Raw genomic sequence first — 15,091 nt, forward strand, 5'->3', positions numbered from 1 at the left:
TATTGTAATATGCATATTAAATATGTGAAAAAAAACCTTCAAAATACACAATTGTTAAAATACTTTATATCATTTCCCTAATGTGGTTAATTCTCTGAAAGAATCACAATATAATCTTGAAAAAAAAGAAGTTAACTTATGCCTTTGCACATCTTATCATTTAATTCTAATAGTAACTATTAATTTTACAGACTTCAGAAATGTAAAAACTCTAATGCATCAATTTGAAATGATAAGATATATCTCATAGCAATATCTTAAAAAATAATGAGAGAAAGGGAATCTAACTTTTGTGATAAGTTGAAACTTGGCAACACTAAGAAAATAAAATACAAATTTCACTGTAGTACATTAGTACAACAAAGATGTGGGGTTAGGAGTAAATAGATAACAAAGAAAAGATCATTTAGATGTAATAAAGATAACCTTCATTCCTTTTTGAAGAAATTCTGAAGTTACCAAACCATCCTAAAGAAGGATGATAAGGATGTTTGAGGGTAAAGCAATCAATCAATACAAAAAACTGCCTTGGTTATATTATGAAATTGATAGAGTCTATTTACTGTGTCAGTGTACCCAAATTGGCAAAGTTTGACATTATCTAAAGTATTCTGCCAGACCCCTCTGTCAGTGAAGCAATATTATGACTGTCAACAACTGATAGCTAGCATCCTATCTTTTGTTTGAACAGATTTCACTTCATTTTTTCTGCAGTAAAGTTCTCAGTCTGAAATTTATCACTTTTTAATGATGATCATAAATATTTCTGAAGAATCAATTGACAGTTCCCCCAACAAATATACTGATAGCATTTTCTATTACTCAATCGTGAGAAAATTTATAATAGTAAAAATGTTCTATCTTATACCTATAAATTCATTGTTGTTTTTTTATTTTTTTGCTACTGTTTGTAATGAATTCACAAAGTTTGTAAATGACTGTATGTTGCCCTCTAGATGTCTTTTGATTGTTTTTGTCACTGGGTTGTTGTCTCATTGATGTGTTCCTCATAAACGATTGGATCAAGACTTGATTATTCAGATAGTATTTAAATAATAATTATAAAAATTCCATTTGAATTGCTGTAGCAACATTATGTAATAATTGATTGTCGTGAAGGTTTGTGTGGTACATTCCCTGAATAATCGAAGATATTACATTCACATCTCCTTTATTCATTCTTATCCATACAAGGTTAAACTAGTGTAGAATAGATGATTTTACAATTATATTAAAGAAAGCTTATGTATTATTTGTCCATGTAGAAAGGTTAATGTTATTATAAAGGGACCATTGCACTGTATGTTGATGAAGAATGGTTTTGGTCATTTTACTGCTATAACTTGTTGCAAAATTATTATAAGATCACTAAACTGTAAACTGCTTTCAAATGGTTGGTGAAAAGAAAACTAATGACCTATTAGCTGCTGTGACATAGTCACTGTTAAAACAAGGTGTCAACTGCATTGTAAGCTGCTGTAAAATGATTAATAAAATGTGACTGTTGAACTATCAGCTGTTGGATGGTTAGTGTTATAAGGCGACCACTGTACTGTTAGTTGCGAAAGTCTGGCTGGAGTATTGATAATGGAACAACATAAGCTGCTACAGAATGGATGGTTTTATTATTTGCTCACCACTGTATGTACTGCTAATTGCTTATAGATTAAGTAGAGTATTGATTATGGGACAAACACACTATGAGCTGCAGTAGCTTTCTGTATTTGTTATGATTCGAGGACAACTGCAAGAATGCATTTCTTTTTTAGTTTTATCTTTTAAGATATGTCAATTGTCTACAAGCATGCAAATAAGAATTTTTATCCAGCAATAAATAAGTAACTGACTGACATGATGATTGCACTCTCAAATCTTAACTAGTTTTAAGATGGTAATCAAAAGCATATGCTGTAATTACTATCTTTAATAATTCAAATCCAAAAAAAGCTTTTTATCTGTTACATTCTGAACAACAAGTAAAAGCTTTTATTTTTATGGATAAAAGATACACAAAATATTCAGTACCACCAATTTTTTGAAAGAAGTCACAAGGATTGAGAAACTGTAGCAGAAACAAAACTATATTTCTCTTTTTGTAGATAATGAAATCAAATATTTTTCATTAGCTGATGATTCGTGTACCTTTTTTTCAATTCCCAGTACTTCTTTGTGCTTTACTATTAGAACATACAAAGGTCATATGCTAAGTTGATGCTATTTTCATAACTGAATTTTTACTGTAAAGTTGATTATTTCCGTGAGGAGTTAAATATCTCTAGGTTTACAATTAAGATAAAATCAGGAAAAAATCCCAGTGTATAATTGACTTGGAAGGAAGATCAAAATGAGAGAATAGCGAACATGAAAATTGAAACTTGCAAACAGGTTTGCCCTTAGAAATCTTGAAATAAAAACACACCACTTACAGTATTTTGAATAATGGCTTTCATTCTGGAAATCTTAATATGACATATTTGATAAATGTCACCATCTTCAGCAGAAAAAATAGGTTAAATTACACACGGATGAATTCGTTTTAGTGAGCATCCATTGTTTTTTTCCTATTGCCTCAAAGTGAAGATATTATCATATTTGCATATTACTTCTATGATAATGTGCAGTTAAGTGTTCAAAAACTGTCTCTATCATTAGTGAAATAAGAAAGTACTTTGTATGGCATAATTTTGTTGTGTAATAGGAGGGCACTGACTTAATTTTTCACTTTAGGGGTTTTACAGGTATACTGTGCTTATTTCAGAGTTACACAAGAAGATGTGACCAACTTTTGATATCTGTTATTAGCTTTTCTGTATATAAATTAGTCTGGCAATCATTGCAAGTTCCACAAGGATGAAACATCAATTTGGCATCAAATGAAACTATTATACCATTATGAATAAATATATAAACTTGACTTTAACCCCATGGTATCTAATTATAAATAAGGCCCATAACTTCACAGGTGGTCACATGTTTCCTTAAATATTTTTTCACCTTTCTGTGTTTATATTAGATCTGATATCTGTTAACAAAAACTTTGTCATGAAGCACCTGTATTACCTTGATCAATAATCAAACACACCTTTGTTTTATCCAAACGTACCTTTATTCTATCATTAATCATTATTCAAAGTGATTTTCTTTCTCTTACTCCCGACCATTTTAGGCCTGAATCAGTTTTTAACGCTACATTCCACAATACAATGAGCCATACTCCATAAACAAACATCCATTCATCAATTATTCTCAATATTGTATTTGTTTGGGTTTTTAAATTGAAAGACTAAAAAATTGATCAGTTTGAGCTATTAGCCTTATTTACTATTATAATGTGGATTTCTCTAGAGGATGAATTGATAAAAACAAGGTAGGAAAGTACATATTTATAAACTTATTACCTATGTAATATAACATAAAATGATACTAGAAAACCATTGCTTTTCAAACAATCAATGTTATAAATTGTTGTTGAACTAAGTATGATATGACCTTAGAATAAGGACAGGGTCACAAGGTTAAGAAAGAATCATTCAAGTAGTAGTATTTTCATTATTGGCTTTTGTGAAATTCGCAACTCATTAAAAAAAAGACCAATTTAAAAAAATGAAAATTGCCTGCCACTATAAATAATAATAATTGATAATTGTAATGTTTTTCCCAACCAATACTGAACATTACACTTAAACTTATAGAACTAATTATTTAATACACTGGTTAGTTTAATTTGAATTTTACCCCAAGCCATTCAAACATTTGTTAGGTGTTGAGATTCAAAATGGCTAAGATGAAACAGTCTGCTTTGGTGACTTTACCTCAAATTCACCTGAGTTTTATCCAAGCAAATTAGACAACACCTGTATGAGTTTTGGTGTAAATCTGTATCATTTCATTTAACATAACAATTAAATTAGTTTTCCTTATGTAATTATTCGATTTTAATACCAAATTTTATCTTACTTCACTATAATTCTGGAAAATTTGCATTATGAATAGTATTGCCATAATTTGTTAACATAAAGTTTTCAAACTGAACTTTTTGACAAATAAACAAAGGCTTTATTTCAGCATAAAAGACTTCATCATAAAATCTGGTGCTAATTTCACAAAAGGTTGTATAACTTATGACTGGTCCTAAATTGCATGTTTTGTATAGGGTTTAATATTGGTAGTTACTGTCAATATCTTTGGTGAAACATGAATCTGAGTCATTATCTGACATCTTATGAATGTCAAATCAACTGTCCTGAAAGTTTCACTAATCGTATCCAAAGATTCCTCCTAGTTCTCCTCAATCATATCTCATCTCCCCTTTAAGATACAAGGCATGTCTGTCATCATATGATAAAAATATTTGATAAGTCTTCTATATCATTTTTATCTTATTTCATTAAAATTTAATAATCACATGCATCTGTGACTGTTTTATGAAGTGATAAGAATCTAGTATGATGTAACAAAACTGCACTCGAATTCTTCAGAAAAGAATAAATATTTACTTAATGCTTAATAAAAAATTCAAGTAAATAAATTGTCTCGCTGCAGTGAGCCAAATACAAAATTGTATTTTGTTCTTTTGGTTTGATGTGCTTTCACTGTTTAAATTTGGATCATCTGAATTTTGGGCATTGCTCATTTTTATGAAATTGCTTAGCCTTCCCAGTAAATGCAATGTAAATGGAAGATATGCATGTCCAAAAGGGCTAAAGTGTTTTGTTGAAAATATTCATAAAATACTTTGGCCTGTTCTTCTTGGAGTAAGCTTTTGGTATTTTTGTTAAATTCAATTGAAAACTGCCCCAATGATTTTGCCTACTTTTGTGTATGAATGTGTGTAGCCTGACACAATATCTCTGCTGTGTCATGAATGTGTGTAGCCTGACACAATATCTCTTCTGTGTCATGAATGTGTGTAGCCTGACACATTATCTCTGCTGTGTCATGAATGTTTGAAGCCTGACACACTATCTCTGCTGTGTCATGAATGTGTGTAGCCTGACACACTATCTCCTGTGTCATGAATGTGTGTAGCCTGACACACTATCTCTGCTGTGTCATGAATGTGTGTAGCCTGACACAATATCTCTGCTGTGTCATGAATGTGTGTAGCCTGACACAATATCTCTTCTGTGTCATGAATGTGTGTAGCCTGACACACTATCTCTGCTGTGTCATGAATGTGTGTAGCCTGACACAATATCTCTGCTGTGTCATGAATATTTGTAGTTTTACTTTGAATGCAGGATATGAAAAAATATACTACATGAAAATATCCATGTGAACAGCAGAGCCACACGTTTCCACACTCTGAGCTGAAAATATAAGTCCTATTTATTCTAGTATTATATATAGATAAGGTTCATGGATACTTTCAAAGATATGCCAACACCTGGTATAAACTGGTGCCAGATATCAAAGTCAAAACGGATTTACATGTTTTAGTGAGAAATTCATCCTAAAATACTGAACAATGAAGCTTACTTGACCCTTTCCTAGTCTTGATTAACAAATGAATCAGTTGTATTAAAATTAAATGATATTTTTTTATTACATCTGTCAGGGACAACTCAATTAAACAATAAGCCATATCAACAGGTCTGAATGTAAAAACTATGGTCTTCATTTAAAATACTTGTCGGCTTCTCATTCAATATTTCTTGCTTTGTGATTATACAGGAGTTAACCCGTAATATTTATCATACAATCACAAGGTATGGGAAAATTTTTCACAATGAGGATATAAACCGTCTTTTTTTATCCTTTATACAACTTTTTCAAACTGTGACTGAATCGTGATTTATGTTGGTAACTTGGTCTTATTAAAATAATCCCCTAAGCAATGATAAAAACAAAACATTCTTAATGATAATTCTATGATATGTATTTAACTGTACTCTTACTATAAAAACAACTTCATTAGAAAATAGTGGATCCCATAAAATCTTCAAAAGAAAAGATCAAATAATGTAACTAGATAAAAATGACAATACTGTTTTGGTTCAGAGGTTAATTTTTACTACACTATATTATAATGCAAAACTACAAATTGTATAAGTAAGATACATATAGGGAATAAATCTCAATACAAAATTTTAAGTATAGGGCCTTTATTTACTAATGCAGCAGGTAACAATGGAAATAATATGAGAACACTGAATTCCTGGGAGAGTTTATAAAAACCAATGTCCACACAATTACTGTGCTTGATACCTTTAAGGGTGGACACAGAAACGTGCTGGACACAGTAAGAGACTTGACAAAATAATTTGATTCTATGTAAAAGTATGATTTTCAATCACTTAGAAATTTTCAACTTGTCATCTACTAAAGTTCTGAAATTTTTTTACCACATCGGGGAAAGTAAACATTAAAAACAAGAATGTGTCCATAGTACACGGATGCCCAACTCGCACTATCATTTTCTATGTTCAGTGGACCGTGAAATTGGGGTCACAACTCTAATTTGGCATTAAAATTAGAAAGATCATATCATAGGGAACATGTGTACTAAGTTTCAAGTTGATTGGACTTCAACTTCATCAAAAACTACCTTAACCAAAAACTTTAACCTGAAGCGGGACAGATGGAAGGACGGAGGAACAGACAAACGAACAGACGAAAGGACACACAGACTGAAAAAAACATAATGCCCATAAATGGGGCATAAAAAAAATTTAAATTTTGAATGAGATAAATTATATCAAATATTCAAATGGCTGAATAAGGTCAGATCCACAAACAATTCTATAATAGCATGTGCAAAACTGCGATATATGTGCAATGATTCTGCAATGTTCCAGGGATCCAGATTGAAACCGTAGTAGGAGTTGTTTACACAAATTTGACCCTGCTTTTGAAAAAATGGTGAAAAACTCCCGAAACAATTCCATAATAGCAGATCCACAATTTCAACAGTTGTACAATCTTTCTATGAAGTTCAGGGATTCTGGTTGAAAACTGTAAATAGTGCTGAAAGTGACTAAGTTCCCTAGTCTTGACATTCCTCAAACAATTCAATCATATCAGATGCACAACTTCAACATGTGTGCAACCTATATGTGAAGATTAAGGATCTGGATGGAAAACTGAAGGAGGATTTCATTACACAAATTAGGTTTCTTTCTTTTCCCCACCTGCCTGTCCATCCATCCTACATTACCATAAGTCAGTTTTTTTACTTTTTACTTTGGACCCCCCCAAATAAAACCACTCTTTTATAATTTAAACTCTGTATCTTTCACATCTACCCATATCAGACCCTTGGCTACCACCTCAAACAAATATGGGTAATTTGCAATAATACCATGACTGATGTTCTGTTTCATGCATTTACCTCCACTTAGAGGGTTAATGTAAAAACACAAGATCAAAATATGACTAAGCTATTTCCATCAGGGATTTCTTCACTCATCTGAAATATAGCGATGTCAGCACCTTTTCCTATGAATTCTTTGATATTAAGACATGATAAGAAATACATATTAACCCCTACCGATTATGATGCTATTTAACTATAAAAGAGGACCCACAACAATTGATGGATGTTTAATTTGAATAGAGCAGTAGTCAGGTAGATCCATCATCACTCCATTGAACAGACCCTATATTAACTGATTTAAAGATGATAGGTTCTAAACTTTAGAATAGCTCAATAAATATACTGTTTTATTGAAAACAGAATGCAAATTCAAGAAGATAATGATCAGTGGGTAGATTACCATAAAAAGTAACTGTCCCATCATCTTTCCTGTTCTCTCCGATTCGATTATTCTGACCCCTCAAGTGATGATTGTTACAGATCTTAGAATGAAAGTGATAATAAACCATGAAAACTCATTATAAGATATTTTATACTGATAGTAGTATTACCTTAAAGGAACGACAGGTATATTTTACAGGTAAAAGTTTATCAACAATAAAGTGATGTCACTTAATTTTTATATCAATATTTAAGCTTGAAAGTTTTCCCACGGTCTTGAGACACTTGATGAGCTAAATGCAAGGTCAAAGTTGACAATTCATAAGACCGTAATACATGTAATAATGGATGTTTTTACCAGGTAAATTAATTATATTTCATTTACCTTTAAAACAAATGAGGAAATATATTTTATGACACAATATTTTTTTCTCATGGACTAATTTGAAACTAGTGTGGACTTTTTATATTGAGTACCTAATTGGAATGTACTGGATACACCTAGGACTAAATGGTAAGAATTTTTTTAATATTTGAATTATTCATGTAAAATATTTAGCATTCAAAGGTCTATAATGTATTAATAATTTTCATTAACTATGAAATCATCTTTAAATATTTTTGTATCCTCTTAAAGACCACAAAAGAAAAATATACCTACAGAATGAAATAAGTATGTCTGGTGTTTTATTCATAATAATTATTACTTCATAATTTAAATAATAAAGTAAATAGCATTCTATCTGTTAAAGATCCATTATGTTTAAACAATTAATAATGTCTTATCTTTTAAAAACAAACAATTTAATGCACTTTAGTTACTAACTAGCAAATATTTGAAATATTTATTAAATTTTAGGAGTGACTATATAATTTCCATCTCAAATAACAATTTTCCCCATAAAAATTTAAAAAAAAGAAATTGAGTGTACTCAAATACAATTATTATTCAAGTCTCGACCCTGAGGCTCAGAAGTCTCAACTTCAATAACTACTTTACTCTTATAAATTGTTAGGTAAAATGAATAACAGATATAGAATAATGAGAAAACAAAATTAACAAATTATTTGAACAAGGAGTATTGAAGCTCATATAAATTGCAAAAGTTGTATAGATTATCAAATTCTTCATAATACAGTAGATGCTTGACTTTTTGAAATTAAAAACCTGTCATATTAGAGCCATTCAGAAAATAAGAGGGGACATAACTCTTGAAAACACCTTGTTTCTGATTGATTGATTATTTCCATGCTTGTATCCATTGGTAAATAGCACATGGATTTTTATAATGTTAACCAACTATTAATGATGAAGCAATTTATTAGTTATAAATTTTCAGTAATAAATATAACATGGAAAATAAATCACTGAAGGCCTATGATTGACTTGTTTTAGTACAAGTTTTACACTAGAAGGAAACTGAATATATAAATCACTAATTGTCACGAAAATCTGCTGTATTCTCAGAATGATATCAAAGTAGCTAGTACCATCCTGAATTATATTAAAATAGCAATTTTTCTGAAACACCTAAAATATAAAATCACAATATCTGCATCTTTAAGTGGTGTTTAGACTTAAACCTCTTTTCCTAGTGTTTGTTCTATGACTGAATCACTATCTGAAATCAGCAAATTCCTAGAAATGCAAATAATCAAAATACCACAGAGATTTACACAAAATATTTCAGACTTCTAATTAAGCAATATAAATGGGTTTCTCCAAAAACTATAAATACAAAGGAATCAATTGGCATGAGACAATAATACACTTGAAATTCAATGAGGCATCTAAATGTTCAGTTGTTTCAGATGATCAGAGCTGTCATATGATATTGCTGTCATCTCCAGGTAAACTGTTTCTACCTGGTTACACATTAGAAAAAAGTTATTCCCGAAAAATTGATTTCTACATAGCTTTTTTTTCTCTCTTGTGGTCTAAATGGCTTACAGCAATTCAACATAACTTGCTTCTAAAATCAATTGATAAGAATGGACAAATGGCTAAAAGCAAACAGATAATGGCCAAATACCCTTCTGTTGAAATATTTAGTTCCAAAATAAACACATCAAAATGAATATCGATAAACAATAAACATCAAAGCATAAAAATAATACAATTTGGCCATGAATAAATAATGAAATTTAACAAGGGTAAGTTCACCATAAGATCAGATCAATTTATAAACATTTAAATGATGCATAAAATTATGAACAAATCTATAGACATTAAAAAGGTTGTGCAGTGAAATTGAGTGAAAATTTCTTGTGAACATCTGACAGGTAAGTAGATCATGGTTGGATGGAACCAGGCAAAAAAATACATATTTATAGGGTCAGTGTATCAACTCCCAAACATAGCCAAACTCAATTAATATTCAAGATTATTGATCAAGCAATGAAAATCAGGAAATACAAATGTGTTTGATAAATAATATTGATGATTTATATTCTGTGCAGCATTAGCATGGCAGAGTATATTGCAGATGCATTTAACTGTAAATATTGATGTTTCCTCCTCGACTTGTATGTTAACTGTTAGTCACCTGTTATAATGTTGTTGACCTGAATTATGACAGCCTCTTATGTAACTGTTTGTCACTTTTTAAAGTATACCTGGTGCAGTAATTGAAAAATTTAATTAAAAAACTTCTACTAAGACATTTTGATTAATTTTTTAATAAATTTTTAGTAGTCATATATATGTGTGTACTAGGTGTAACAATAAAGGAGTTTTGTAGGCTTTGTACAATAGTAAAATATATTCTTAAAATGAAAACTTATTCTTGCCTAATAACTATTACTGTAAGTACCCTTCCCTATTTATCTCCTATTTATCTCCCAATTTGTCAGTAAATAACAATTTCATATCCAAAAATTCTTGTAAGTTTCTAAAATAAATGAAGAATGTGTCCATGGGACACAGATGCCCCTGCTTGTAAATATTCGGCAAATTCTGCAATGTATTAATTCACAAAGGGACATAAACAAAGAACTTGATCCGTGTTTGGTGGTAATAAGAATTGTGAATAAGTTTCATAACATTTGGTTGAGGCAAACTAAAGTTAGAGTGCCGAAACAGCAAATTTAGCAATTTTTCCATTTAGAAAGGGACATAACTTGAGATCGGTGAAAGTGACTCCACCCAAATTTGGTAATAAAATGGTAATAAGCATTGTGTATAAGTTTTATAACATTTGGTTGAGTCAAATTAAAGTTAGAGAACAGAAACTAATTTTAGGATGTACAGACGGACAGATGGACGTACAGACAAGGATAAAACTTGAAGCCCTCTGCTGTGGTGGGGGCATAAAAAATTGTCTGATCAATATTTCAAAGACATCCAATTCCAGAGAAGTATCAAGACGAGAGAAAACTATGTTTTCAAAAGATTTCATTACATCACCATGTTCTCTCTGTCAAATGTTATAATGGTTCTTGAGCATATTAAAACTACATGTACTATATGGTACTTGAGGAGTTCAGTACATCCATGTAACATGTGTTTACAAGTTTACTTGGTGCATGGAGGGTGTTTACAAGATGACTATCTACTATACCTGAAACATTACATCAATAGCAATGAATGGATGTCATGTCTTCAGAAGTCTTTTGTTTCAGATCTTATTAGTCTGCGGATTGATTGTAGACTCTATAATTCCCTTTCTCATGACAAAGTCAATACATCACTCCTATAACTCCATGTCAATCTGAAATCACAAGACAAAATGTTTTCAATCTTCTTAACCAGTTTATTATTGTTTTGCATGCAAGAAAGTTCTTTATCAGAAAAGAATTATTCTTAATACTATTGGAAAGGGAATTGAAAGAAACAGAATTCATTAAATTACATAACAGTGTACCTGGTCCATTTGACATTTAGACTTAATAGTCCAGACTGTCAAATAGCTATGTTGCATGTTATTTAAACATCACATTGTCTAGTATTTGTAAATACATGTTTTCCTTACTTTTCTGTGAAATAAATTGGTATAGAAGTATTCAGTATGGTTATTATTCCTGTTACAATATCAGAGTAGTCATTGAGGTTTTTTTTTATAAATTCCAACCAAAAATCTCTGCAGAAATTGAAGTTTGCAACATTTGAACATAACTATTTTCTTAAATTCTATACTGCAGAAATCATGAGCAGACAACATCAATGCTTTCCTTATGTGAAATCATCAGCTGCTTGTTGACCTTAAATTGAAACTACCAGTAGATATTTTTAGGATATCAATATGCATAAAATCTGATAACCCTCACAGATTCATAAGATAATCTCCCATAAATTCAGATATTCCTTCAGAAAATACAATGAAAGAGTATTGAGACACACAAGTTTAACCATATACTCTCAACCTGTCAATGAACTGGCTAACATAAATTATCATTAACACATTTTTCTTTTTAGAAACTTTTTGTTATCATGTGAATGAAAAACCTCATTATTTAAACCTTTAAGAGAGGAAGACCCTTTAAATGTCCACCTACAATTAATGCTATTACAAAAAAATTGCAACTGCATTGAAAACAAGATTAATCATTTAAATAGGACATTAATTTACATTTTGTGTGAATTAACTTGTGGATAATGAGATGCAAATTTGAACTTTTTAGGAGGTTTTTGTAACTCTATTAGTTAAAAGGAACTTAGGATACACTTGTCCTATACAATTTCCTGAAATCTCAACAAAGATTAAATAAAATATATCCTTCCTTTAAAATCTTTACCCAGTAAGTGGGTGACAATCTGATCGACTCAAAATCTTAAGCAAACAAATTTCAGGTCTAGAAAACTTAACTATTGACCATTTATTTTACCAACACTGATTGAACATGCTGTGAATAAAATTCCTAAAATATCAGGTCACTCAATTTATAAACAAAGGCTCTGATCAACAGACTTTAGACAAACAATGCCATTTACGTACTTGGTCTCGCACATATCTTGTGAAGAGGGAAGTTTAACTTTTAATTCCATTTAATGGTGATTTATTTTATCTCATATTATACAAAGTAATGGGTGGGAAACTGAACTAAACAGGACACCTCTCAAAATTTATAGACATTTAAATTTCAATTTGTGCATCTTTGTTCATATAAAATATACCCTGGGAATTCTATCCAGTAAAAATAATTGCGAACATAAATTTTATAATGTTATTCAAGAAGTTACCTGTTTCAATAGATAGAATCTTAATATGAAAGCTAAATTAAACATAAGGATTGACAGCAAAGTAACTTTTATCAAATAAAACAGCTAATACATCACTTTTTCTCTACTTTCTATACAATTTTATAACCTTGAATACATAAGGTCATAACATACTAATATTCATTCTCTATCTATCCCACAATATCCAAATGGACCAAAATGTTCATAGCAGCCAAGTAAGAAATGTGTTATACATGTTGAAAAAAGGCTTAATAAATGTTCATAAGAAAATGAAAAAAATTTAACTTTTAAAAGTACAACAAAAATAAGAAATCTGAAAAATTAATAAATCATGTTGAAAGAGTGTGTTTTGTTTTACTTACAACTTTTAAATGACAATTGAACCCTTGGTTTAAATTCACTTGATAGTTTCAGGGAAGATGTTAAAAAAACTCTGTGAAAAGTCTAACAAAGTCATACTGACAAGAGATCTACAGGGACGACAAAAAAAATAGGATGAGCTGAAACAACATATTTTGGGTCCAATAAATACATAAAACATTTTCTAGAAATTTCAGCTTTCTTTCTCAGTCAAAAGTTATTTTTTTATATTTGGCTTTCTATCAAAATTTTACGAATACTTTGTCTGAATCAAAAGACCAATCCATTTTTCTTCAAATTACCTAATGATTAGACACCGGTGAGGGTTAATTATCTTTACGATTGCCATGCAGGGACAGAATGATTTGGCCATAAGTTAATCATTCTCTGAACTTTTGCAATTGGATTTTACAGCAATTGCTTTATGATTATTTCTGTAAAAGACAAATGACACAACTGCACTACAGGGATAAGAGCATGTTTATCTATTCTCAATGTCTTCTGAGGCAAATGACTTCTTTGCCTTCTTAAGAAATCACCACAACAAAGACAGTTCAAATGTATGCTCTGGTATGTTCATTAATATTCTAATGGCTAACGGCATAGAAAAGGGTTAAATAGCTGAAATACACTTTCATTAGTGACTTGCTGATCATTTGTATTCTAAAATTACGTCAATTTGTTTACATTTATCTTTTTCTTTTGCAGATGAAGAACATGTTGAATCACATAAAAAAGTAAGTTTTATCTTTCTTTCTTTACCGATCTCACACAGTGCATGGATCAGGGATAGAACACTTCTGGGATTATTAACCGTTAGATTCCTTAAATCCTTCCTCAAATTATATCAACAGATTTTAAAACCCAGATTTAGTTTTCAAGGATACTTCAAACTCTGTCAAGAAGTCTAAATCCTTGTGCAAATGGTTTACTTAAGAGAAAGAAAGCATGATGCCTCATTACTTTCTATGTATTAAAACAAACAACATACACGGATATAGGCTACTTAGCGTCTAATCATCAAAATATGGTAGCAATCATTTCTCAACTTCCATCAAAATGGATAAATAAAAACTTCCTCCAGTCTAAATAGAACTAAAAATCTGTCCTTCCTTGTTTTTATGAGAAGTATTACTTTTGAAATATGCCTTTTTTATAAAAAAAAAATCAAGAAATAAATGATTTCAGGACCAGAAATGTACTTCAATCCAGCAAAATATTCAAAAATAATTTAAATTTCTATACAGGTGGCTGTGGTGGCATTGTGGTTGTTTACCTAAAGTTCATCCAGTACATCTTGTATTATTATATTAGAAAAGGTCCTTGGTGTTTAACCATAATCTTTACAAAATTACCTTTCAATCAATGACTTTCTAATACTTTCTGCAGCTTTAGTTCTTTGCTTCTTGCATATTCTGCTGATGAAATTGTATTTGAAATTCTATAAGTCTTTTAAGTACAAGCTCAGAAATTTGATCAATATTTATACACATTTTTATGCAGTTGCTGTTTTTCAAATCAACATGGTTGGTGATGATTTCCATGTTGCTATTTTTGCTATTATTATTTGATTCTGTGATGTGGGTTGTTATAACAGGACAAAGTACTAGAGTGAACCTGTACAATCCATCACTTTATATTACAATGTAAACTATCAATAAAATCATTCAATGTTCTACAACAGATTGTTATAACATCCCGGGACCAGTAATTAGTAAAAAATTGACCACATTGATGGTCATAATGGCAATACATTAGTCCACAATTAACTTTAATGGATTTTATCAAAGATGATAATCAAACAATCTTTTAAACAAGAGGGACGACAGATAAATATCATACAATGTCTAATGTTG

At 30.4% G+C, this 15,091-nt stretch overlaps 2 protein-coding genes and 1 long non-coding RNA gene across 17 annotated transcripts in view; 2 read left to right on the forward strand and 1 right to left on the reverse strand.

Annotated features, from left to right (window-relative positions):
- Positions 1-15,091, forward strand: part of LOC127698610 (mitochondrial import inner membrane translocase subunit TIM50-C-like) — a 323,025-nt gene that overhangs the window by 110,149 nt on the left and 197,785 nt on the right. The window lies entirely within an intron of this gene.
- The window catches only part of LOC127698629 (uncharacterized), a 134,975-nt gene that overhangs the window by 61,362 nt on the left and 58,522 nt on the right, over positions 1-15,091 (reverse strand). For 5 of the 7 annotated variants that reach the window (XR_007980917.1, XR_007980918.1, XR_007980913.1 and 2 more), the window contains one exon: positions 11,257-11,406. This is a non-coding gene — a long non-coding RNA (uncharacterized LOC127698629). Of the gene's footprint in view, positions 1-11,256; positions 11,407-14,590; positions 14,654-15,091 lie in introns of all 7 variants that reach the window. The other 2 variants (XR_007980916.1, XR_007980914.1) reach the window with 2 other exon arrangements.
- The window catches only part of LOC127698602 (delta-like protein D), an 84,149-nt gene that overhangs the window by 24,251 nt on the left and 44,807 nt on the right, over positions 1-15,091 (forward strand). For 2 of the 4 annotated variants that reach the window (XM_052202136.1, XM_052202138.1), the window contains exon 2: positions 13,944-13,972. The gene's annotated coding sequence lies outside the window, so the exon portion shown is untranslated. Of the gene's footprint in view, positions 1-3,349; positions 3,368-7,973; positions 8,211-13,943; positions 13,973-15,091 lie in introns of those variants that run through there. The other 2 variants (XM_052202137.1, XM_052202135.1) reach the window with 2 other exon arrangements.

Source organism: Mytilus californianus, unplaced genomic scaffold, assembly GCF_021869535.1.
Source record: "Mytilus californianus isolate M0D057914Y unplaced genomic scaffold, xbMytCali1.0.p SCAF_4, whole genome shotgun sequence".
NCBI lineage: Eukaryota > Metazoa > Mollusca > Bivalvia > Mytilida > Mytilidae > Mytilus > Mytilus californianus.